The sequence below is a fragment of the Acinonyx jubatus genome, chromosome A1 (assembly GCF_027475565.1).
Source record: "Acinonyx jubatus isolate Ajub_Pintada_27869175 chromosome A1, VMU_Ajub_asm_v1.0, whole genome shotgun sequence".
NCBI classification, from domain to species: domain Eukaryota; kingdom Metazoa; phylum Chordata; class Mammalia; order Carnivora; family Felidae; genus Acinonyx; species Acinonyx jubatus.
In genome coordinates this window covers 177439187-177466758 of record NC_069380.1, presented here as the reverse complement: position 1 = coordinate 177466758, position 27572 = coordinate 177439187, and the positions used below count along the sequence as shown (strand labels likewise).

Here is a 27572-nt window from a genome sequence, read left to right as displayed (position 1 = left end):
AAGCCCTCCAAAGAGAGAGCTGGAGAGACAGTAATCGCCTGCAGAAAGCAGCCTCCAGAACCTTTAGCCAAACCCAGCTTCCCTGGGCATTCCAAGGTCACGCGCTTGTTGGGATGAGTTGCAGGAGGAGAGCAGGGGAGATGCTGCCAAAAGTGTCAGAGGAGGCAGCACCTGTCGGCCCCCTCGTCCAGGGCAGCCCGCCCTGTGCAGGAAATGGTCCCTGCTGGGTGTCCTTGCAGCCACTCCAGCCAGGCCTTAGTTTGCTTCTAATTAGTGCTGAGCAGGGCACACAGTCCTGCCTCCTCATGACTGCCCATATGGCTGGACCCTGCTCCTTGCTGCTCATGGACAAGACGAGTGGGTTTGTCTGTCTCCCTTTCCCTTTTTCACAGATGAGTCTTTGCAGCTTGCTCTCCTCCCAGCGCAAACTTGCACTCCCAAACCCGAAGGTGTAGAAAATCAAGCTTCTCTCTCCCCTTTTACAGATGCGCATGTGCTTATTGGTTTTTTTCAGTTTCCTAAGAGCTGCGGCCTGCATACTTCCCTGGTGCTAAGAGTTGTAATATTCGTCTTTCATTCCAAATATATGTGGGTTTGATATTTCTGAAGGTTTGAAAAAAAAGGTTATTATTCTAAGCTGTGTGCCTTAAATATGGTAAAGGGATTGGTTGGATTTCTATGTGGTGATAACCTCTCCCAAGGGGTGACAGCCCCAGGGAGGAAGCATGGCAGGGCTCTTCAGAATGATAAATGGGAGGCCCTGGCATGTCGGGATCACAGGGAGCCTGGGAATGAGACAGGCTTAGGGCCTTTGCACTCTCTCTGTTTGGGTCTGGCTGTCTGACTTCAGATTGAGCAAGAACAACCACCTGGCCCTCTTCCCTCCAGCCCAACTAAACTTTCTCCCAGTCTACAGCCTTTGCCCACATTATATCCTCTGCCTGGATTACTGTTCTAACTGCCTCTCCTTGTGTCCTTGGCTTAGTTGACTTTTCTTCTTCCTAATTTTGGGTCAAGAACCTCTGAGGCAGGGGTGCCTTTCCTGTCCTTGCTGACCAGCTCTAATGCTGTCCCATGGGCTCTCTTATCACCACGTTCTGGTCACTCTTAACATTTATTACAGGTGGAATCAGATGCCTTTTCCATTTATGTGTGTGATACTTCAATCTACACCTGTCTCCCCCATTAGGCTGTAAGCTTGCTAAGGGTGAGCACTCTGCCTGTTTTCAGCCTAGGACACTGATTAGGTACTCAATGAACACCCCTGGGATAAGCAAGAGATCAAAAATTCTCCAGATGGAGGGCAAGGATCAGGTGCTCTCAGTCTCAGACAGCAAGTTGCAGTGGAAGAGAAGGGTCTTCAAGTCCAGGTGACCTCGGTTCAAGTCCCGGCCTGGACACTTGGATGCTTGTATTTCCACATTTAAGAGCAGGTTTTTGGCAGACTCAGAGGCAGTTGGCACAGCACACTCTAAGGACCAGCAGAAAAACAGACCCAGGGGAAGCATCCTACCACTGGTCTGAAATCCAGAGGGATTTTTCAGAGATATCTCTTCAAGGCTGGGAAGAAGCAGGGCTGGAAAAATGGTAGGGGCAGAAAAAGGGCATAAGGCCACAGAGGGTTGGCTCAAATATTGTAAGAGTGAGCAATGACAGCTTCACCTGCTAGTAATGACTGGGGGCATAATAACCCGTGAGGTCTCTGGGATGGCTAAACAAATGGCTGGGCCAAAGACCTCGCCTAATGCTTTTAGAGGATGCAGCAGCTCTCCATAAGGAAGGTCCTCTACTCGTCAGGCTGTTGAATGGAAGATTCCCCAAGAACATGCCAGTGAAAGTAATCTCCCCCTCCCCTGCATACTTCAGCCACTCTGAATGGAGAAGCTCCAGGAAGGTAGATGGTTGGTCTGTCTTGTTCTCCACTGTGTTCTCAGCACCAAGGATGGTGCCTGCTACACAGCGGGTCCTCCATCAAGCCTACGTGAGTAAAAGAGGGAATAGTTGGTATCCTCACACAATTTCCTCTCAGGCCTCTGTGGTGGACAGGCCCTAGAGTGACCCCTGATGATTCTCTACCAACTGGTGTTCATGCCTTTGTGTGATCTCTCCCCTTGAGTGAGGGAAGGACCTGTGACTTGCTTCTAACCAACAGAATATGGGAAAGGTAATGGAATGTAACTCCTCAACTCAGTTAAGTCACATAGCAAAGGAGGTAAGATGAGTCTCCCATGATTGCTTTATGTATATAGAAAGAGTGATGGGCTGTCACTCCTGTGACTCCCTGCAGTTACACCAGACTCTGTTTTTAGTGGACTGGAGAGAGGTTCTCCTTGCTGGTGTGATGAAACAAGGCATGTTGGGGAGGCCCCCATGGCAGAGAAGTGTGGGAGGCCTCTAGAACATGAGGGCAGCCTCTAGCCAATGGCCAGCAAAAAGCAGGCATTCATACAGTCGCAAAGGAATGAATTCTTCCAACAACCTGAAGGATCTTGGAAAGGATTCTTCCCCAGTCAGACCTCTAGATGAAATGAAGTCCAGCCAGCAGCTTGACTATAGTACTGTGAGACCCTGCATGGAGGCTCTAGCCAAACTGTGTCCAGACTCCTGACCACATGAATGTGAGACAGTAAATGTATGCTGTTTATAAATCTCTAAGTTTGTAGTAAGTTGTTACACAACAATGGAAAAGCAACAAAGCCTCCAGGCCTTAATCATGGCCTTCCTCCATCTGCAAAGGTGGGACTAAGGGCACTCACGAGACTAAGTTTCAACATCATCCCTTCTAGGAAATCTTCCCTATTCTTACTCTGTTCCCATTCTAGAAGTCCCTCATCTGTGCCTCCCCCAATGCTACCTATGTTTGCTCTATAATAACTTTTGACACTATATTGTCATTTTCTGTTTGCACATTGATTGCACTCACTAGGCCCTGAGCTCCTCAGGGGCAAGGGTCCTGACTGTCTTTCCATTTTCTTTCCTCCGTTCTTCTTACCTTTGACAGATGGTTTTGGAGTGCTCACAGTGGGCTGGGCAGTATGCTAGTTGCTAGGATACAAAGGCAAACAACAGCAGCAGCATAAAGATCCTGTTCTTATCTCATGATGAGTCCTAATGACAAAGGACTCATCTCTCAGAGCATTATGACTGTGGATAAATGTCAGAGAAATGCTCTAAGCCACTAATGGGTGATGTGACCTAGCGAGCGAGAAAAGGATAGTTATGATGATCTATGAAGGATGAGTAAGAGTTGAACCCACAGAGGCGAGGTGAACAAAGGCTCAGGAAGAGGGATGGTTTAAACACAGGCCCTGTCTAGGAAGGATGCATGGCAAGTTTGAATACCAGAAGGAAAGCCAGCGAGGCAGCAACAGCGAGAGTACAGACACGTGGGGTATGAGCAAGTGGCAAGGTCCTCCAAGGGGCAGCAGCACATCACAGATGATAGTAAAGTTCAGTCTTTACCCACAGGGTGTGCATTGGAGGGCTTCGAACATGAGAATGACATATTCCAATGACGCTGAGAAATGATTAATCTGAGACATGGACAGTGGGTTGTGGAATAAGAGTTTGAGGATGGGATGAGGTGCAGTGCAAAAATGGCTGGGGGAAACAAGTTAGGAAGCTATTGCCATAGTTCAGGAAGAGATAATGTAGCTTGGGGCTATGGGTTGAATTGTGTCCCCCGAAAAGTTGATATTCTTGCCCCCAGCGCCTGTGAAAGTAGCCTTACTTGGAAATAGCCTTATTGGGAAATGGCCTTCCTGGACCCATCAGATAAGGATGAGGTCATTAGGATGGGTCCAAATCCAACATGACTATCCAAAAGAGAGGACTTGGACATAGAGATAGACATACATATAGGGAGGGTGATGTGAAGACACAGAAGAATGCCATCTCCAAGCCAAGGATGCTTGAGGCTATCAGAAGCTAGAAGAGGCATGTACAGACTCTCCTTCGCAGCCCCCAGAAGAAACTAACCCTGCTGACACAGTGATCCTGGACATCTAGCCTCCAGCTGTGAAACAATAAAGGCCTGTTATTTTAAGTCACCCAACACGCGGAATTTTGTTAGGGCAGCCACGGCAAACTAACGCACTTGGCTTAGATCAGGAGTCAGCAAACTTCTTTAAAGGGCGTGATATAAATATTTTTGGCTTGAGGGACCATAATATCCCTGTCATCATTACTCAACTAAGCTGTCATAATGTGAAAGCAGCCATAGACAATAGGTAAACAAAGGGTGTTACTGTGTGCCAATGACCCTTGATGCCCCAAAACAGCCAACAGGTGGGGCTGGTCCACGGGCCATAGCTTTTGGACTCTGGGTCCAGGCGATGGTGGTGCGGATTAAAAGAAGCAGATGGTATGTGAGATACCCAGGTCTGCATCTTAGGTCACTCTCACATCTAACTCATGCTGGGCACTAGCCAGGTGCTCAGTAAACGTTGAACTTGTGACCTGAACTTACACTGGACAAACAGGTCATTTCAGCCCAAGCAAAATGAGGGGGTTTGATAGATGGCTTCAAACATATCTTTTAGCTCAACATTCTGGTGTCTGCTGACAGGGGAGGGACTGTGTTTTGGGTTCGTGTTTAGTGTGGCTTTTTACAAAGTAGATGCCCTGGCCTGAAGGCTTAGTGGGGGTGGGAGAGGCATAGGGTCTGTACATAGTGGCTTCCTTTGTCCAGACACAAGGCACACTGAAAGCCTTGCTCACGGACCGCATCCTGATGCTGGTGATAATGGTGGTGACAGTGAGTGGCTGCCTGCCTGAAGGTTCCTGTAGTGGGTGGGAAGTGCTTAGCTCTGGAGTCAGAAATCCTGGATCTGCTGCTTATTAGCTGCCTGACCTGGGAAAATTACTAAATTAAGCTGAGTCTCTCTTTTCTCACTCATTTGAGGAGAAAGCATAGTGCTGGGTATTTCGCAGACCTTCCTGACATTTTAGTTTCTGCCCTTTCCTGCAGGAGGCTCTGAGGCCAGCAGGGCTGAAAGCCTGCTCTGCATTCACTAAGTGTGTGACCTCGGGTGAGTTACTTTACTTCAGTATCCCCATCTATAGAATGGGAATATGGTGGCTGAACCCAATCTTTTTTGGTTACCCCCAAGGGCTCTCTTCCACCCTCGGCCCATCTCTGAGCCCTGGGGAGGCTGAGTCACTGGAAGACATCACCAGCTTCCTGGGCCCTCTGATTCCAGCTGGGTACAGCCAGAGGGGTCATGGGCAGGAGGACAGGGATCTGGGTACTTATCCACTGGTTCCACTCTGCTGGGCTGTGGTTTGCAAGTGCTGAGTTCCTCTACCTAAAGCTTCACCTTCTGTTCGGTGGCCCTTCTCCCATGGCTACTGTTCCCACCTCATTCTGGTAACTGTCCCCTCCTTTACCCCTCAGGTTTCTGGGTGGATGTAGCTTCCCATGGTTGCTCTTCCCTCTGTGCTTAACCATCACTCATTGGCACATAGGACTCATTTATATTTTGCAAATAGCCCCTTCCTTAAGCCCTCTTTTAAATTTTTTAATCTTTATTTTTGAGAGAGAGAGAGCCCACATGCAAGCGGGGGAGGGGCAGAGAGAGAGGGAGACACAGAATCTGAATCAGACTCCAGGCTTTGAGCTGTCAGCACAGACCCCAATACGGGGCTCGAACTCACAGACCACCAGCTCACGACCTGGGCCGAAGTCAGAGGCTTAACTGACTGCACCACCTAGGTGCCCCTAAGCCCTCTTTTAAAATGATTCTTCATTGTGGTAAAATACATGTAGCATAAAACTTACCATTTGAACAGTTTTTAACCCTACAGATTAGAAGCATGAGATACATTCACCTTGTTCGGCTACCATCACCACTACCCTTCTCCAGAGCTCTTTTCCTCCTACAAAACAGAAACTCAGTATCCACAGTAAGTCCTCCTTCCCCCTCCCTCCAGCCCCTGGTAACAACCATTCTACTTTCTGTCTCATCCATGTTGTATTATACGGTACGTACTAGAATTTCCTTCCTTAAAAAGGCTGAGTAATATTCTATGTACGTTCATGCTGCATTCTGCTTATCCATTCATCTGTCGGTGAACACTTAGGTTGCTTCTGCCTTTTGGCTAATGAGAATAATATTGTTATGAACATGTCATACAGATATCCTTAAACCCTCTCTAATTGGTCCTCTGAGGGTTCCACTGGGTTTCTAGCAAGACCCTCACTGATATATAGTATGTGTGCGTAGTTTCATCATGTCATGTTGAGTAATTTAGTTAATACGTGTAAAGCACTTAACGCGAGTGCTCAATTAATGCCTGCTGTTTGTTACCGGGAAGGTTTCTCTGTGGGGCAGAGACTAGACTGCCGTGCCTGTTCATTTTCAGCACCAGCAAACTATCTTCTCTAGCTGAGTTAGGCTGGGACCATATGACTACATTCTTTCTTGAGAGTGGAATGTGACTGGAGTGAGGCGCCCCCCTTCTAAGCCTGGCCCATCGAAACCTCTGACATCCAATCCTTTGTGTCTTCTCTCTGTGTGGGCTAGACATCCACCTTGCAGGACGACCCTGGATGCCATGTGTTAAGGGTGGCAGTGCTGCCATCAGCCAGGGTCCCTTGATGTGTGGAGCAGAGGTAGGTGCTAGAATTATCACCCACATTTCACAGATGATAAAATCAGGCGATTTGGTAACTTGTCGAGCAGGTGGCAGAGCCTAGATTTGAAATAAAGCAAGCGGTCTGGCTCCAGGCTCCACACTCCTAAACACTGCTGTACACACTCTCTCAAACTCAGGAACGAGTTTTCACGATTAGATTTTCCTTTTCCGGGACGGCCCTCAGACACAGTCTAAACTCAGGGTTGCTGCCGTGGGAGTACGTGGAGCTAACCAGCGCACCAAGGTGTGGTGCCAAGGTGCCCTGGCTGTCCAACTGATGGCATTTCATCCCCCACTGGTACAGGCAGCAGAAGGCCATGGGGGGCAGGAGGAATGCTGATCAGTGCTTGCAGCAGCTTCCTGGGCTACCTCTGTCCTGCTCTTCCATGTTCGGTTTTTTCTCTCAGAGCCTGTGGCATGCTCCAACCATGAGGAAAGTAGACTGAAGAGAGAGGGGGTACTCCTAGCTCCATGGCAGCAAAGCCAGGATTACCTACTGACATTACAGCTGGGAGCCTCCGGCTGCTGGCACCCTTTTAAAGAGAGCATGATGGCAATTTTCCAGCTAAGTTCTCCCAATTAGGCAGTTAGAGAAACATTATCCACCTTAGGATAAAGCTGATGAAAAGGAGGGGGCAGGGACGAAGAGGAAGGGTGCTAATATGTCTGCACTAGCCCTCACAGCCGCCCAGATCACAAAGTCCCAGGGGTGTTCAGTGTTCACTGAGAAGCATCTGCGGGGTCTGATGAGCTGCCTGGGGGGCACACAGGTGACCTGTCTGCCATGGCCACTTGAAGGTCCCCATCTTTCTAAGATCCCCAAATTCTGCCAGCTCTGGTCAGATAGGGTGGGCAAAGGGTGGCAGAAGAAGAGAATTACGTCAATTCAGAGTCTGATGAGGCTTCCCTCACCCACCCCAACGTGACTCAATGTAGGGACTAGGGAAACTAAGCGCCCCCCCCCACCCCGCCCTGACCCCTTGCAAGGAAAGCCCGAGAGACGACACAGGTCATGATTCCTGACTGCTAACCCCAGCCATTCTCAGGATTCCATAGCTTATTCACTAACCAAGCCTTTCCTAAGCACAGACATCTTATACTCATCATCACATTCAGTTCTCACAACAACCTGGGACATGGGGACTCCTCTTCTTCCCGATTTGCACACGAGCAAACTGAGATTTAGTCAAACTTACAGAAGTAGACCAGGGGTTCCACATGCAGACCAAGCCATGTGTCCAACTCCTCAGAAAGGCCTGGGGTCCTAGGACCAGAAGTCTATTCATCAACACACATCTACTTAACGATAATGAGAATGATACCAATAGTGCCTTGAGCACCATGCTAAGTGCCTAACTCAGAATAGCTAATTTAACCCTTACAACTATTTCCGTTAAATGAGTCATCACTCCTTGCTTTGCAAACCTGGAGACTCTGGACCAGAGAGATTAAGGGACTGGGCCAGGGCCGTGCACTATGGTGGGATTCAAGGCTTAGTGCTCCTGACTCAGGCTGGTGCTCCAGACTTCCGTGTCAGTCCACCTCTGCTTTGGACAAGGCCCATCTAGCAGAGCAGGCTCAATGGGCTCTGCAGAGAGGTGGAGGGTGGTCCCTGCACTTGGGGCAGGTATTCTACAAAGTGGTGAAAAATACGTTCCCAGTTTACAAGTGTCAAAGGAGCTTGCAGTGAGGGAGAAGGGGAGGGAGAGAGAGAGGAGAGAGATCCTGGGGATAGAGCTGTCGCAGATGCTTGTGAGGAATGAGGATCTGAATGGAGCATTACTGCAGGAAGTCCAGACAAAGGAGGCCATTCTGAGCAGAGATGTGGTAAGGCAGGTGTCTGAGGGACCACGAGCTCTCTGGTCTGGTACACACAGAGGCAGCACAGGGCATGATGCCATAAATACGGGCTGACACCACACCGTGCAGGGATTTGGATGTCACATACCAAGTTCGGATTTTACCTTTGTGAAATAGGGAACTATTGAATGTTTGGGGGCAACGTGCCAAGATACCTCTCCAGGATGAATGGCCTGGTTATGGTATTTGGGATGGATTTGTAGAGGGAAAGGCTAGGAGTCCGAAGACATCGATAATGGAATGAAGGGGGGAGTTATGAATGCCATACTGGCAGAACACGGTGGCTAACCGGAAAAATATAGGAAACCAGGCCTGTTATTATCATCACTGATAAGACGACAGTTTGCGTACAGGATCTTTCTGCTAATTATATTTCCTTTGGCCACAAATGCTTCCACAAAAGGTTGAAGTCGGAGGGAGAACCAGCTAATCAAGCCTGCATTACAAGAAGAAGCTCCAACTGCTTGGCACTAGCACTAGAGGAGAGGCTTCAGGCATCAAACACCTACCGTCCTCTGATTCCTTCACAATTGTGGCCTCGTTGTTTATGGGGAGTCTAATAAAAAGCAAGGGATTGCTGATTAGCTGAAGTTTCCCTTGGCCGGGATCAAAGTAAATCTTTCAGATTTATACAACCCTTCAGGAAGGGCTGCAACCTTATGCTTCCTTCATTCCCACGACATTGGGATGGGCTGGGGGACCCTCAACCAGGGACATACAGCAAATCAGAAGCTGCCCTGGGCCCAGAAGAAACATGGCTTGCTAGGAATGGCTTGAGGGGGACAGTCCTTCTCGGTTATTTGGGGACAGTGTGGAACGGGAAGGCACCAATAAATATGTGTGCCTGTACTATTCCACCATTAAAAATGAAGAAAATACCACTTTACAAACTGCTAGGATACGTAAGCTCACAATGGACTTACAGTCTGTAAAAAGTACTGCTCTGTGACCGGCATGAGTGAGCTGGGAGAGCCAAACCAGAAGTGAGTGAGCAGAGATCTCACGAAATTACTTCCTAGATGTAGATACTCATCACTGGGCCATTCATGGCAATTACCCTGGACGCTCTCCCCTCCCCCTCCCTCCTCTCCCCCCTCACCTCTTGCCAGCCCAATTTTGCCAGTAATTTTGCAAGCCGTGGATATGTTTCATTGGGACTAGGCTGAAGTCTGCCAGAAAAAGCAAATTCAGGCCAGCAATAGTGGAATTTGAACATGATGGCAGAGCCAAGCTGCTGCCAACCAGAACGTCACCTCAAGTTTGCTGTAGGGAAGAGGAAGGCAGGATTTCTAAGCACTCGTGGGCGGTATTAGCCAATTTCTGTTTATTTAAAACATCTTATGCAACCCACAGTCAAGGGTTCCCATTCCCTGGAAATATCTGACAAATACTATTCCATGGCACCCAGAGGTCTCTATTCTCAACAGAAGAACTCTTTTGTCTGCCTATGCAAGGTGAGCTCTGAACATTGCCAGTGAAATCAGAAATAGATGTAATAGATTTGAAAACTTAGAGTTTTCTCTTTCAGCCGTTTAAATAGCACCTGAGAACCCCCTAGAGTGTTTCTTAAGCATGAGTTGGCATAACAAGGAAATGACACTCTGACATGGGCCCAGAACAGTGGTCGTAGCTCTTTGATTCTATGATACATGCTTTCCACTTGGACCTTGGGAAAATTTTAACACAAGAATAAATATAATCATCTATGTGGAGTACTTTTACATGGTGCCTGATACATGGCAAGTGCTCATAAATGGTAATTTAGAAACTAAGACCACTGAAACTGATTTTTTTGTGAATTTGTGAATATTTGTGAAACATGTACCTTTCTGATGTGAACATATGACGGTGTCTTTATTTTCCCAGGAATTCATGTTAGATAGGTTGTGTGTCACATGAGGTCTTAAATGGAAGACTTGCATGTATTGGTGGAAAAGTCTTTGGCAGATGGTGCTAAGACCACGCACTAGCCTGCTCTGAGTTTGCCTCCCTAGTGACAGGGCCTGGAGCTGTTTCTGGCCTGGAGGTTTCATCCAGTCTTTCAGTGCCCCACCTTTGATAGGGCAGATGTGAGCACGAAATGGAAAGAAGATTTGGAGTTAGTGGTTTCACTAACTGTTCTTCTTGAAACCCTAGGCAGAGCCAGACCAAGTTGAGGCTTTCTTTTTCTTTTAAAGTGTATTTATTTATTTTGAGAGAGAGAGAGAGAGAGAGAGAGAGAGAATCCCAAGCAGGCAGGCTCTGTACTGTCAGAGCAGAGACTAACGTGAGGCTCAATCTCACTAACTGTGAGATCATGACCTGCGCCAAAATCAAGAGTTGGATCCTTAACCAACTGAGCCACCCAGGCACCCAAGGCCAAGCTTTTAACCCAGGAGAACAGGGTCAAGGAGCAGACCTCAATCTGCACTTTAAGCTCAAGGTGCAAGAGTAGTCACCCAAGTGGTCAGCTCTGGATCTCCAGAGAAACGATGACCCAGGAATTTGGATGGTATATAGTTCTGAGGGATTTAGGACCTTGGCCATCAATAGGAGATGAAACTGAACATTTGTTAAAAGGGGTAATTGTGTCATTTGGCACCTGCAGGAACCTGTTTATACACTCATCTGCCACTCTGATGGTGACTCACTTTGAGAGTAGGGAACACTCTAGCCATCTTTTCACCTGAATGGCATTTATGACATTCTATGGTTTGTTTCTGCCCCCTCAGGATATATACTCTATGGTTCTAAAGTCCCAGAAAACAGACTGGAGTCTCATGAATTTTTTTAAACAATTTCAGTGGTCTCAGTTTTTAAATTACCATTTATGAGCACTTACCATGTATCAGGCACCATGTAAAAGTACTCCACATAGATGACTGTATTTACTCTTGTGTTAAAATATTCCCAAGGTCCAATGACCTGTTAGTGCTGACGCTTATATTTGAACTTAAGTCTGTCTAGATCCCAAACCCATCTACTGAACTACGACATTTGGACTGCCTCTGCAGCTACTAAAAGCATCAAAGTTGATACATATGGAAGTCAAAGACCCTGGCTCACCCACAGCAAAGGTCTTGGAGTTCCACCAGAACAGACTTCTCCAGCTTGCCTTGCAGTTGACCCCTGGAAACTATCCAAAACTAAGTCTCCCACAGGCACATTCCTGATATGGGCACATGTGGCTCTCCCGGGAAATAGCGCCCACTGTAGAATGAGTTTCCGATCTTCATGATGGTTTGATAAAGGCAACTCCAATAGGCACAAAAGCTGGTTATGCTGTTAATGACTAAAAACTGTTATCATCCTGATTAATGCTGCCGTTGTTTAGAACAATGATTAACTCAGAAAGAAGGACCCAGGGGAAAGGAATAGTGACTAATCAATCTCAAAGGAATTGCCAGGTGATGTTTATTTCATGAGAAGTGGAGGGAACCAAAATCGCAATCATTCTTTGGTGTTGACAGGTGAGCAGCAGTACAGCCAGAACACATCCATGTCCCATTTCAGGTACACGGTCAGCAAGTACTCATGCAGGGGCAGCAGGAAAGGGATGGGGGAGTTTGTCTTCAGCAGGCCACCCAACCACGGTACGCTGCCTCTGTGTGCCTCTCCTGTCTTCCCTCCAATCTTAACATCCACTTTCTCAAGAGCCAGTCTTCACCTGAGTTGCTAATTAAGTAATTTCCTTGTTCATCTGACTTGGATGGTTTTCTTGCAACACTGCCAAGTGGAATGGCTCTTAATTATGTCAACTCATGAAACCACACCAAAGGCAACCTTATCAGAACACTAATTTGTCATATTATTTAAAGAAAAAAAAATCAGCTAACTGATGGGAGGCCAATAAAAGCCCTTTTATTATAAAGCTCTTCATCGCTCATCAGCTTCCAAAACCAGCCTTGATTCTGGCTATTAAAACTACTCCATGGGCAGAACAGAACCAAGAAGAATATCTCCTTAAGTAGGAATGTAAAGAGAGTCCTACCTTTCTTCCCACTTAAAATTGGACTTAACTTGATCTTTCAAGAAACACAGTCAGTTGATCACAGATACAATGTCAGAGTGCTTGGCTTGGGGGTGATGGTATAAGACATAAATTAGAGAAGCAACAGAGACCTGATTTTCTAGCCTTGCCCATCTTCCTCAGAGAGTTGCTCTGGGAACACATGCTTTGGAGAAATCCTTTCTAAGAGAAGTGATTTCTGTCTAGTGCCATCCATCAGAATTCACTCCCAGCCCAGGAGGAAGAAAGAAGGTGATGTGATAACAGAACCAGAGAGTGAGATTTAAATGCTATGCTGATGTTTTGAAAATTGAAGGGGTACCATGAGCCAAGGAATGCAGGTGGCCTCTAGAATCTGCAAAAGGCAAGGAAGTAGATTCTCCCCTAGAGCCTCCAGAAGGAGTGTGGCCCTGCCAACATCTTGATTTCAGCCCCGTGAAATACATTTCAGACTTCTGACCTCCAGAACTGTAAGATAATAAATTTGTGTTGCTGTATGCCACTAAATTTGTAGTAATTTGTTACAGCTGTAGTAAGAAACTAACACAGCATGTGATCTAAGACTTCTGCTACCTTGCACACGTACCTGCTCTGTGTCCATCCACCATCACTGTTGCATCTATCTGCCCTTGGCTTCTCACTGGTTTTTTATTTACCACAGTCTTGGTTTACCTGCTTCTGACCCAACACCCACATCCCAGAAGCTGGATAGCCCCTTTTTCCCTGTTTTTGTGCTGCCTGGTCTGCTCATAGTGTGTGTGTGTGTGTGTGTGTGTGTGTGTGTGTTTTAATTGAAGTATAATTGGCATTCAATATCCTATTAGTTTTAGGCATACATCATAGTAATTTGATATTTTTATATATCACAAAATGATCTCCAAAATGAGTCTAGTTACCAAAGTTATTACAATATTATTGACTATATTCCCTAAGTCGTACATTACAACCTCAAGACCTACTTGTTTTAGAAATAGATAAGAGGAATGATGAGGTACAACCCTCCAGTTATAAAATAAGTAAACGATAAACGTAGTGTTTTTTGTCTCAAGATTCATATAGGATCCTCTCTTGTAATCCTAGCTTCGATTCCTTGGGAATTTTCCATGAGATCTCTAATGTCTCATAAGTATTTACTATATGTAGAAATACTGTATTTCCCTCCATTTAGCAACAAGGAGGCTGAAGTTAGAGAACTATTAACACAGCTACTAACTGGTAAGGCCAGGATTGCAGTCCAGAGGCCAAACATCACATCTGTGTTCTCAAGGACTCTTCAGCATGGCCATTCTTGAACCACCCCTATGGGAAAACTCCAGGAGCTGTGGCCCAGGACCTTACCTCTGAACTCCAATGGCTCAGAATTAACTTTAGGAGTTTCAATACCTACACCTTTCTGGTGAGTGCTGAAACTGACTTAATCTCTACCTAACTGCAATCAAGAGAGAGCAAGACTAAATCTAAGTTCTAGAGTATCATACTTTATATAGTTTTAGATTTATCAACCACAGTGATGCAAAAGATGCCCCCCCATGGGCTTGTGTCTATTGTGTCTGGGCCTCAAACACCTGATTTTTCCATAGAGAGACTCTCCCATGACCCCTGATGGCCTGTCTACCTCAACCACTGACTGACACCAAGGCTGTCCTATCCTGTTGATGTTTAGTGTTCAGAACTGAAGGGGCTTGGTTTTCATAGTCAACCACTAATCAAGGGATCACTCATCTTGATATTCCTTGCTGCTCTGTATTTACTTTTGGAAGCCATTCTGTGAAGTGAACACAATCTCATCATTAACATTTTTGAAGACCCCACTGTCAGTAAAAATTGGAAGCATTTATTCTGCAAAGAGAGGGAAAACCAATCAACATTCCTTTCTGGTTTGAAAGCTTTTCCTCTAGTTACAAACTGGAGATAACATCAAGGACAATGACGATTCTGAGTCACCCAGGAGCTGTTGTAATTCCAATTCTGTGCATTTCCCTCTACCCTACCTTACCTGACACGCTAATTCTAGCTATTCCTCAGAGAATTCTAGAGCTGTTCGTAAGCCACCCTACAAGCAATCCCTCTGCTTACCAAATGGTAGCTCTTTTTACCATCCCCAAAATGTTGGGGTGACTTTTTTTTCTTTTCACCGAGCTGAGAGTGGGGAGTTGACCAGCTTGGCCCCAGACTGCCCTGAGATAATGCTGCTTCTAAATTCCGCCCCACTAGGGCCTATGTTTAGGTGCTCCCCGATAGGAGGGCATTCCGAAATAGAACTCAAAGTGAAGGCTGTCACAGGATCATTGGGAGCACAATCAGATGTTATTACACACTTAGACTACACAAGCCAAGGTCTCAGACCACACTCTCAAGGGAAGAACCCGGAATAACTATTTGGTTGTTCATAAAACTGTCATTATTCCAACCCTGAAATTAAAACAAGGCCGCCCCCATCTCTGGGGTCAGGGATACTATTTCTGGAATGAGCTTGCCTTGCGCATGTGTATCAAAGCCCAGCATCCTCTTGGCTCGTCACATTTTTCTCTGACTTGAGGAAAGAACCCTAGGAGCCATTTGGTTCCATTATTTCATGCTTGCTGGATATTTCATGCTAACTATATGCTCTCTATGTTAAGCTAGCTCAGTTTCCTCAACATAACAAAGGCGAGGCTACACAAACAAATAGATTAGAAAGATGATGAAAGAATTTGCATCTCCCACTCCCCAGCAGAGCCACATGGTCATGGTCCCTTTATTTTACACTGCTGGTGACACCATCACTATCTCCTGGAACAGTGAACGCTGATTACATCCCTACGACACTGGGGGTTTACCTGAGCTTTTATTGGTTAATGTCTGTTACTGACAAATTTAAAGTGACATATTCGTGCTCCTCCGCCAACCCATTCTGACCCCTAAGAAATATGGATTTAAGCACATAAAAGCATAGTCATAAGGCCCAAAGAAAACTTGTCCTTCTGAAGAACTCTTGAACTTTATTTACCCCTCCAGGAAGCCATTTCCAAACTCTCAATCTGTGTATTAAGATTCCTGACACATTTAGAGTGAGGAATAATTACCCCTTTATAAAACAATATGGTGGTTAAATAGAATGGCCAAAATTATTAACATGAACACACACACACACACACACACACACACACACACACACACACAGGGCTGCTCCAAGAAATCCAGTGTCACTCTATGAATTAGAAAAAGGCATCCCTTCTGCACAGATAAATTAGAAAAAGGCTTCCTTTTCTCTGGGAAGACATAGTCCAGGGATAGTTTGGCAATTAAATCAAGCGACAGATTTGAGACCCCACTAACCCCTTCTAAGCCAGTGCTGGTGCAGTGCTCAACCTATCCCACTGTACAGCAAACCTGGAGAAAAATATAGATGGATATGGACTATGGATATAGGTAGAGGTTGTTAGACATAGTGATCATATGTCATCAAGGGAAATAAAAAAAAATTTTGGAAAACAGAAAAACCTCAAAGAAAAAATAACCACCAGAAAAAATACCACCTTGAGAAATTATGACTATTTAAATCTTTGGCATGTTTGCTTTCCATTCTTCTTTTTCAAAGACATATTGAAAAAAGAGAGAATAGAGATTACTAATATGGTAATGTTCTGTACCTATTGTTTTATGGCCTTTGCTTTTTGCCTATTACATCCTGCACATCCTTACACAGGAGCTAAGATCTCCAGCATCGCTTGCAACAGCCATGCAGCATCCTCTTGAACCGTAATGCGTTTGGCCAAGCCTGTGGTTGGAACTTCAGGTTAACTAGGTCTCTAAATTCCTGTCTTAGCCACCTGCTTGCCATGAAAAGCCATCTGTCTGGAAACAGAAGCAAAGGGAATACCAAGCCTCCCAGTTGGGATGGAGCCATGACTGATTAACAGCACAGGGTGGGGAAAAACCCTTCTCTGGGAGAATATATCCAGGGCAAGCAAAGTCCTCGTAGTCTGCTCCTGACTTGCAGTGGAGGTTTATCTTGCCTCCCACTGGTCACTCGGCTTCCATCACTAGGCACATTCCTGGCTTCCATGTTTGCTGAGCCAGACGCCATTGTTGGAATCCACTGACAAGTGACAGCTGGCTGAAACTAAGACAGCTTGTTCTGCACCCTCTCCCTGCACAATATCTCCCCACCATGACTTTTTTCCCCAAAGCCCAGAGAGGATGGATGAGAACATGGCTTCCATTTGTGCCTGAGTACGAACTAATACCTGCCAACAAACGCATTCCTTCCATACCTGTCCATCAGCTTGAGAGAAACAAGGCTTGGGAACAGGGGCTTACATTTGCTGAGCAAAATTCTTTATCTTTCCTCAGGTAGAGATGAAACCAGCTTGCCAAGAGATGAAATGCGCTTCTAGCCTGAATGTTGGAAAAGCATCGACTGGTGTCCCAGAGTTGACACTCCTTAGGGACTTCATTTTGGTTAACTTGCTCTTTAGTTCATCTCATGACAACACATTTGCACTGGAGCCCACAGAGAGAAGGGGCCCCATGGCCCCATAAACCATAGGAAGACTGATACAGCCTGATTCCAGCTCTTCTATGGCAAAATTTGACCTCAAAAGACCCTGTAGGAATATCCTCCCATGCAAGATCTGTGATAGATTTTTATTTAAAACCTTTTCTTTTAACACTCATCCACTTTGGATATTCTATTTATGTTCTGAAGTGACAGGTACCCTGACCAATTAAAAATCAAATGTATGTAAAAAAGAAGAGAGAGATGGAGAGAATGGGAGAGAGAAAGAGAAATGGGAAAGAGAGAAAGGGATGCGAGACCTCACCCAGGGAACATCAGGATGTTGTGAGAGATAAAATATTTAAAGTATTTAGAGGTAAAGGCAAAATATCTGCAGAGACGATTTCCTCTCTAACAACACAAAAAGCTAGCATAAGAGAAACAACTATAATTCAGAGCCAAGAGACTTTAGTGGTGACATCATAAAGAGCACAGCCTGGGCTGGGCTGACTCTCAAATGACATCATGGTTGACACTGGGCACTGCCTTTCACAAGCACTCCATGGCAGCTTTGCTCACAGACACAGGCTCTGCTCTCTTGACACAGTGATATCAACTACCGAGGCACCAGGGGGCATGGGGCAAAGCTGGAGAGGCACAAACCTGCCCATGTGTCTCCGGCTTTCCTGTAATGAAGCTGGGGAGGCAGGCCCTGATGAGTCAGAGTTCCTAAGTGACAGAAGGAGAGAGCACTTGCCAGAGGTTGGCCACAGATAAGGACCGCCTCAAGCACTGTCCTTGGTTGCCCAGATTCTCCCCCCGCCAACTTAACCAAATGACCCCATGATCCATTAGTCACTCTTTACTGACATCCGCTGGGAGTCATCAGGACTTCATGATCCACATAATTACAATGAAAAGTCTACACTGATTTCAATGATTCAAGTGACTTAGACAAAATGTTCCCCAGACAACTGACCACGGCTTCATCATCAGAGAGCTGGTCTGAGAGTTACTCCTGTAGACTTCAGTTACTGGCTGCCAAGACGCAGACATTTGTTTCTCCAATCCTTTTGGGAAGCCACTTCAAGATGGCACTCTCCCACCCAGTCAAAATCACAAAAAGGAAAAAAGTCAAATGAAGACCCTTTGTGTGAGGTTAAGATGACCAATGAGGAAGATCTATAGGGTAGAGCCATAAAACCAGGGCCTTTACTCAGAGAACAGTAAAGTAGGTACCGCCTGCAAAACCAGTGAAGAAACCCTCCAGACTGCACTTTCCATTGTTATGAGAAATCCAAGTGTATTTCAATTGTCAAAAGGAGGCAGCAACAGCAAGGCCCCAGCATCAGCCTTTCAATTAAAATGGTTTATCCACCATAAACAAAATACTTTAGTTTGGTCTCCTGGGCTCAGATCAAATGCCCCTCAAATTGAACATGGGATGGCCATCTTTCTCTAAAATCAGAACAGTTCAGGTTCAGGAAGTAGACAGTAGGCATCAAGCCTCTGGTAAAGAGAGATGCTTTCAAAAGGGTTTATCTAACTCTCTTCTCAACCAAATCAGGGTCTTCCAGAGCCAGATGCTGCTTCTGACACAAGAGCAGGGGGGCTCTGGTTTTGCTAGGCTCATCCTTAGCATCTGATAGCCTGACACAGACACTGACTGATGAAGGAATGAAAGAATCAGAACTTTAGTTATTATGAACAAGTCAAAGTTTGCTGAAGTCTAGAGAGCAAGCCGTGACATAGGACAAAGTTAGGAAAGGTAGCACCATTACTTGGCTCCCATAGAGCTCTAATAAGCTGAACTGCCCCTCTACTTCAAAACGTATCAGAAGCCCTAAAAATGTTTATAATCTTTGACCCAGTAGTCCCACTTCTGGGACTCTATTTTATGGAGTTAATTGAATATATAAGGAAAGGACATGCTCTACTTTCAAAAACATTTCTCTCAGTATCAAAAATTAGCCAAATGTATCATAGAATGATCAAGTGAATTAAAGGTTATTTAAACATAAAACTATTATGTATTTATTTATAGTTACTTGAAACAAGTAAATTGCTTATGATCATATCGTAAGAAAAATATTTTTAAAGTATGTTACATAATATGTCCTGAGAACAAAACGTATGGAAGGAAACAAGCCAAATATCAACAGTAATTGTCTTCCAGGAAGTGGATCACAGATAGTCATTTTTAGATTTTATTTTCCAAAAATTTTCTAAAAATTTTGCATTGAACATTCACTTTATAATGTGGTGGAAGTAAACAAGTTATATACATACAAGTTATAGATATACATATATATACGTATATACACACACATATATTATATATGTATATACACACATATATATGCACATCTATATATATACTTATGTATATACACATATATATATACATATACATATATAAATATAAATTCAAGATAAAATAAACTTAAAATATACATACTTACATATATAAATTTAAAATGGAAACTGTCCCAAACACTGCCCTTCTAAGAAAGCAGGTGGCTATTTAGTGGGCTTTAAAAATTGACCCTTTCTGGGCTCTCCCATCCTGAACCTAATAATAATTTTAATCAATAATTTGTACATTGTTTCAAAGAGTTCTGATCCCTCCATGTTGCTGCCAACATGGACAGTGGGCTTGGAAAATGTAATAATCAAATTCCTTCTGGTGACAGTATCACAGAACCCAGACAGTGGAAGCTCCTTCTCATCCCTTTGTGACTGAAAAAGGTCTTTTATTGGGAGTCATCAGAAGTAAGCACATACTTATGAGAGATACAGATATTCATAAAAAAAGGCAGAGCTGGGGGAGATGCAATCACGTCACATTGAGGTTCCATGATACTTAGAAATGGAACAGGACCTTGAGGGGCAGGAGGTTAAAATCCCCTGGTAAGCCACTGAAACCTATCATCAGCCATAGATGGCCAGCATCCAGCCCCTCTACCCTCACTCAAGACACTGGGTCACTCCATTGTCTCCCTGCATCTTTGCACCAGGAGAGCATCAGGCAGCAGCGTTGACAAGATGCCCCTTTCTGATGTGCTGAAGTGGCAACTTCCCTTTACTGCCAGGGCCCACCAAACTAATTCTCAGGTGAGTTGGTTACAGCCCCCTAAACTCTTGATACTGCCTTAATTGGACCTTGTAATGAACTCAACTAAACGCCTCAGTACACTGATTGTGAAGGTCATGAAAAACAAGGAAAGACTGAGAAGCTGTCAGAGACCAAAGGGTGCCAGGCAGACAATGAGAACTAAATGCAATGGGGTGACCTGGACACAATTCTGGAATAGGGAGGACATTAATGGAAAAATTGGTGACAACCAAACGAAGTCTAGAGTTTAATTAATGGTAATACAGAAATGTCAGTTTCATAGTTTTGGCAAACATATCACGGTAATATGTTAATAATGAGGGAAACTGGATGAGGGGTATGTAGGCATTCTCTGTACTGTCTTTGAGACTTTTCTGTAAATCTAAAATTACTTCCAAATTAACAGTTTGCTAAAAAAAGGAACCAGGGCCTCCAAAGATAATGAAGATGAGGAATGGTAATTGTAGGTTCACCAGAAATCTGGGTGAAATGCTAGAAAGACGGTTGGAATTACAGAAAAAAGATCGGATTCAAAACTCCCTGCTCTTTTCAATGAGAACTTGAGTGAGTCACTTAACATCAGAGAACTTTAGTTTTCTCATCTGTGAAATATGAGTAGTAACATGTGTGGGGCAGGCTTGCTTCAAGTATCCTGTGAAGTACTCATCAGGAGGGAGGGATTTAGTTCATTACCTGCGGTAGTTCCCGTGCCTACAACAGTGCCTGGCACAAATTAGCTACCTGACAAATGATCGTTATGTGAGTGAATATATGAACAAAGTTCAAAATGGTAATCTTACTTCAATTTATTGTTCTATTAATAGCAATATTAAAACCTTACCAACCCTATTGAAAATAATTTGAAACATAAGGGGAGGTAAACGCACTTGAGTATATGCAAATGGAACACCACAAAGCAGTTAAAATAAAGTAGGTTGAGATGTTTCACTACAACCAGAGCTTGACATAACGTTGAATAAAATATGTTAAGTAGTTACACAACAGTACATGTGATACCATTTATGCAAAATGCCTGAGAATACATAAAAGGTTGCCATATACAGATTCTAGGTACTTATTTGCATGGTGAAAAGTATCAAGAAACGTGGACCAGAAAGGTCCCTTAGATGTGTGGTAGTGGTCACCGCAGGGCAAGAGCAGAGTGACTGAGATGGACCACTTTTCAGCCATTTTGAGGTATGGCCGGGTCATACAAGCAGAGAGACTCTGGCTTCCAAACAGTGCGACCACTGACAATTTCAAGAATGAAGTTAGCAGGCCTGTTAACCACATTGATTATCTGCTACTATATTACTTAGTTGCTAAAGAGCACACAAAGAAACACAAATTAAAACAGCATAATTTAGGAAAACCTGCTGTGGGAGTACTGGTTTAATTGCATGCTTGCAATTGGTTGGCACAATGGTTCTCGAGGTGGGGTTCCTTGACCAGCAGCACCAACATCACTTGGGAACTTTATAAAAGTGCAAAGTCGGGGCACTTGGGTGGCTGAGTCAGTTAAGTGTCTGACTCTTGATCTCCATTCAGGCTGAGTTCCTGAGATCAAGCCCTAGGTTGGGCTCTGTGCCAACAGCACAGAGCCTGCTTGGGATTCTCTCTCCCTCTCTCTCTGTCCTTCCCCCGTTTGCTCATGTGCTCTTTCATTCTCTCTTTCTCTCTCTCCTAAGGTAAATAAACTTTAAAACATGCAAATTTGGGGTGTCTGGGTGGCTCAGTCAGTTGTTGAGCGTCTGACTTTGACTCTGGTCATGATCTCATGGTTCGTGGGTTCGAGCCCTGTGCTGACAGCTCTGAGCCTGGAGCCTGCTTCAGATTCTGTGTCTCCCTCTCTCTCTGCCCCTTCCCCACTCGTGCTCTGTCTCTTTTTCAAAAATAAATAAACTTAAAATGGTTTTTTTTTAATGCAATTCACAAGTTCCACCCCAAACCTTCTGAACTTTAGGGGTAGGGCTGAGCAACGGGTGTTTTAATAAGCCGTTGGTGATTCTGAAGCTTGCTCCAGATGAGAACCACTGGATTAGCAGGGTGGGCCGAGAAGGGATCCTGACCTGCTTAGCCAAAACTAAGCCCTTTTATCTCTGACTTATTTCTTCATTTCTTAAAATACTGATCAGGTCCAAATGATCTCCCAATTCCTTTTCAATTCTCCAAGTTTATGACCATAAACTGACTTAAACGATTTTTTTTTTAAAGAAAGGTTATTTATTGTTTTTTTCTCTGTAGTTTTTTTTTAATATGAAATTTATAAACGATTTTAAGTTTAACTTTTCATCAGACTTTTTCACCTTGGAGAATATAAAGCCAGAGACCATTATCTGTACTTCTTACTATCTTCTCCATTGGCTGACTGTGGCTTAGCTACCTCTAATCCATCCATTACCTCGCTCTCCCTTGCCTTCCTTTACTACTGAGACTGTAAAGCTGAAACGCACTCTCCACTTCCCTTGCGGTAGGTACACCCGTATGAAATAGATCCCCCTAGGATATGTGAGCGAAAGGGTTGAGCTTTCTAAACGTAAAACACAGTCTGGAGGGAAGGAGGTCTTACATAGGCATCAGTCCTGTGTAGCAGCCTTCTTGCAAACATGAGGGTCACACGGGAAGGGTGGAGGATCAGGAAGACTTTGATATCATTCTTGGACAAGAAGTAGAGAGAGAACTGAGGGCTACAGTGAGCAGGTGGAATTACTGAGGACAGGATGCCTAAAAGGAGTGAGTTTTGAGCAAGTATGTAAAGTGAGAACAAGCTTCGCAGAAAGGAAAAAGAAGGCATGCCAAACCTGTATTTATACAAGAAACTTTATTATATCCATTAAAACATGGGTTTGATGTGCTGGTTATACATATTTTAATGCACACTAAAATGAATACATAACTATTAAAATTTATACACACACACACACACATACACACACATACATATATATATTGGCTCATGTGCCACCAAAAATCATCTTGTGAACCAACAGAAGGTTGCCTGGCACTCACAGGGAGCGCTGGATTATGCAAATTCATGGCCAGAGGGTTTGCAGCTTTAGGTCTGAAATAGCAAAATGTAAGCTGGAAAGATCCAAATCTAAGCTTGCTTGAACTTAGCAGGAACCAGTACTTCTCAGAGAGCACATTTCTGTACCAAGTGGAAGGTCTTCATGTCTATTGTCTGTATTTCCCTAAGGTACACCACATATCTTAGCTAACCCCGAGTACACAAGGAAATATAATGAACACAAAGAATGCCTTGGGAAGGCTCTGTGATCTCTAAACCCCTAGGACACTTATTTTTATCCTTAACAAGACTGCGTGTTCATTTTAATGTGCATGTGCTATATGTTGAGATTTAGAGTCCCATAGCAAGGCTCATTTTTTTATAAAATGCCTTATGGGGTTCTGGTAGCTTTCTCTTGCAAGACATTTCTTCTTTCTTGTTCTGGTCTCACAACTCCCCTCCCCGCCTCCCCTTCAACTCCCTCCCTCCAACAGAGAGGCACAGTGTTTCCTCTTTGTGGAAAGGCCATTACAGAGACACCAGCCTAGAGGACAGACCAACAGGAGGTGCTGATCTGTGTCTCCCTCCTTTTCCTGCCCTTATCCCAGCAGAGATGTTGCATTTCTGTCCATAGGCAGGAGCTTCCTGTCCTTTCTCATGTCATTCTCCAGCCCTCCCCACCAGCCCTCAGCCCATCTCTGCAGGCAGGGCCAGTACCAAGCTTGACATGGCTTTATGGTGTTCGTAAATGGCACCATCTGAAGGGCACGCTGCAGCCTTGGTCCAGCTTCTTGAGCCATGAGCCCACTTTTGTCACCCCCCCCATCCCCACCCCATGGATGCAAAGACTGGAGCCTGTCTGTCTACCACCCACAGCTGCTGAACTGCGTCATCCATGCACAGGGCCACAGGAGTCAGCTTGCCAGCAGTCTCCATGGAGAAGGGCAGAGGTCACAAGAGAAGCCACTGAGAGACATGCCGACGTAGCAGAGGATATGCTGCAGGTTGACAGGGATCACTTTCCTTTCTCAACGTGGAAGAAAAAAAAATTAAAATCTTTATAGTAGGAGCTAGATCAAGGGGGAGGGAGAGGCAGAATGGGAGGATGAGAATGACATCTGTGTCAACTGTTTATTTTGGTGATTGTCTGCTAGTTGCAGGCAACATGGCTGAGCAAAGCTGTCATGGAAACACGATTTCGTTGCAGATGACAAGTTGGCATAAAGACAATGTAGGTGGAAAAGAGGTACAGGAAACAAAACTACCTGTCAGGCAGGTGGAGGGAGGAAGAAAATCTACTCTCACACACTTGCCCGTAACTAAATGTCAGATGTACACAATGCAGTAAAATAATTAGCATGGCATAATTACTGTTCAGATGGAGCCTGTGTATATGCCAAACAAATTGCTGTACTAGAGCACAAGCTGTTAAAACAAATTGAGTTACTTAATTTTTACATGTAGCAGCCTGTTTTATAATTTCCTAAGATGCCAACGTTTCATTAATAGTGCAGTCTTTTTAAGTGTGCATAGATCTGGGCCACTACAAAGGCAGACCCACTGGCCTCCTTCTTGAGACTTTGCAGACAAAAATCGACAGATCTCTCATTCTTTCCACACTTGCCCCATCCAATCTCTTCTCCACATGGCAGCCAAGGGAATATTTTAAAGCCATAAGTCAGATCATGTCACATACGTGATTTAAGATCTTTCAACGCTCCCAGTGACCTCAGAATAAGATCCAAAGGCCAAAAGCGCTCCTATGCCTCCTCCTGACCGCCTAGGGACACTGAGCTCCAGCCACACTGTCTTTCCTTCAGTTCAGGTTCAATTCCTCTTCTACCCGAGGTCTTCACATTGGCCACTTCCCTTGCTCAGCACACTCCTCTGCCACTCCTCTGGCTCCTGTCCTCCTCCATCCCCCACCCCTCCATAACTGTCTCTTCCACAGGACTGGACCTAGCTTTCGTAGCCACAGGGAGAGCTTTCCGACCACCCTACAAAAAGGAGTCCCTACCCCTCCCTGACCCCAGCTGGTCTCCACTAAAGCTCCCGGCTTCCTTTCCCATAGTTGATCACATTTCATGCTATAATTTTATATGCCAATTTGTTCTTTTAACTGTTCAATGTGTACCACCCCCACGAGACTCTAAGCATCTGGGGGATACAGATCACATGTGTTTTGCTCACTACTATGTATCCACCTTAGGCAGTTCCTGGCATGTAGTAACTGCTCAATAAACGTAGGTGATTATATCCAGCCTTGGGTGTCATTTCCCTCACTGTGCACCTGTTTTCTCTTCTACAAAGTGAGAGTGTAGACTGGATCGTTGCTCTCTCCACCTGTGGGTGGTTGTCTACTTCTGGATTCATGAGACCAATTCAGTGGTTGTCAAAGACTAACACTCACAGAAACATGAAATCGCATAGAAATGACCAGAAACATGGAAACAATGCTTACTCTCACCACCAGTGAAACCAGAAGGGTAAGTACCATTTCATGATACTCTTTTTTCGGCACCTATATATTTGCATGCATTTGTTCACTTGGTTGTGATGTCAAGGATACGTGTGTATTCCTGTGGGCCACAGACAAAAAACATCAACAAGTTTTACAAACATGGGATGCTGGGAAAGGCCTGGGCTACAGAAGCTCCAAGACCTTGAACCTGGCTCCCAGCCTTGGCCTTCCAGGATCTTTCTCCCCACTCCCCCTTCACCCCTAGGGCAAGCTGGGAAGATCTGTCTAAATGGGACAGCATTCTTTGACCCCGGAGACCAAGAAGAGACTTTAGACTTGGTCCCCAGGAAGGCATGTCTCAGTCAGTCCTGCCTTTATCACCTTTATTTAACAGAGAGGTCAGAATGCCAGATAGAGAGAACTAGGAATAATCTCTCTCCATTTCACTACTGTATGGAGAGGAGCCAGGCTGGACACCACAGTCAGAGGCCAGGGCTGGGAGGAGGGGGGCCCCTTCCCCAGAGTCTTCCTCCAAAGTGGCAGACCACTCAGGAGGAAATGCTGATTAGGGACTGTTAGAAAAGCAGCATGAAATGGAAATATCCATGGTGAACCCAAAGACTCCAAATAAAAGGGAGCCAGTGGGCACTGCCTCTTGTACTGGCTTGCTACTTTCCCAACATCCCTCCAAACCCTTGCTGCCATGTCCTGGGCACGCCTTACACTTCCTTCCACCACCTGCCACCAAGGCAGGGCTTCCTGACACTGAGGTGGGGCATTTTGCCACAGAGGCAGGGCTGCTTCTCACTCCTAGGCTGCTGGAAAATCAAGTGAGCACTTTCATTCCTAAGGTGGCAGGAGACAGCAGTCCAATCATGTGGTCAGACTGGACCATGTGTCAACAATGCAATTTGACCACCTTGGAGGTTAAACCTGGTGACCCCTGGACCTTCCTTTCAACTCTGAAAAACAAGCCTAACCCATAGGTAGGGGCCTGGGCTCAGCTTTCCCATATGGAGAATAGGCCAGCATGTTTTTCTGGCTACAGGGAGATTGTGTGTGTGTGTGTGTGTGTGTGTGTGTGTGTGTGTGTGTGCACGTGCGCACATGTATAGGTGTGTGTGTATACACATACATGAATACATATGTGTGAGTGTATGTGTGTGTGTATAATGTGTATTATGTATAACTGCTGACCCATTATAGCCCAGGGCTCAACCCTGGGGATCCAGAACCCACTTTTTTGCTTTAGACTTCTGGACCTCAGGTCTTAATCACCTTCATTGACTCTTCCCCAGGAAGCTTCACCAAAGGACATGATTATTCATAAGTTTCCTGGCTCCTGGCTTCTTGATAGCTTTTCTTATTAGGTCTGCAGAATATTACTCAGATTCAGGTGATGGGGTTTTTCAAAAGCACAGGAGCCTATTTTACCCTATGGATGGGGTAGGAACTTAATGGGACAAATAAATGCACAAATAAATTCAAATGTACATCACCCCCTTCTCTCTCTCTCTCTCTCTCTCTCTCTCTCTCTCTTTCACACACACACACACACACACACACACACACACACACATACACACACACAGAGCAAACACACAGCCTGCTTTGAGGCAGGAGAAGGGTATCTATTTCTGGCAAGCTCCCCGAGGAGGCCTCAGGGGACTGGTAACTCACTCCCCTCCCCTTCTTTGAGCCATCCAAGTCTCTCCTCTCATTAGCCCACCCTGGATCTCAGACCACCCTCTCTGCTCAGCTCCTGGACAGGATACCCCCCTGCCAGGGGCTTTTCCTGGCTTAGTCCCCCATACCTATGTTCCCCAAACATCCTCTAGGTAAGGTGGCTGTGACTTTAGTAGCCCAGGAAATGGTAGCTCTAATTACAATTAACCCTGCCTCACCTCACACCACCAAGCACTATAAGGTCCCTGACATTCTTACCTTTCTCCCATCCAGAAAGCCAGGCTGACCCACCCACCTGATTTGCCCAGGAGTGACGGGGTTCCCAGGATGCAGAGTTTT

At 45.2% G+C, this 27572-nt stretch overlaps 1 protein-coding gene and 1 long non-coding RNA gene across 2 annotated transcripts in view; one reads left to right on the top strand and one right to left on the bottom strand.

Moving 5' to 3' along the window:
* SLIT3 (slit guidance ligand 3) overlaps positions 1–27572 on the bottom strand; it is a 590204-nt gene that overhangs the window by 399501 nt on the left and 163131 nt on the right. The window lies entirely within an intron of this gene.
* LOC128316481 (uncharacterized) lies at positions 4272–12981 on the top strand. The gene is made up of 5 exons (XR_008300446.1): positions 4272–4363; positions 4970–5030; positions 5791–5904; positions 6525–6613; positions 8900–12981. It is a non-coding gene; the product is annotated as an uncharacterized LOC128316481 (long non-coding RNA).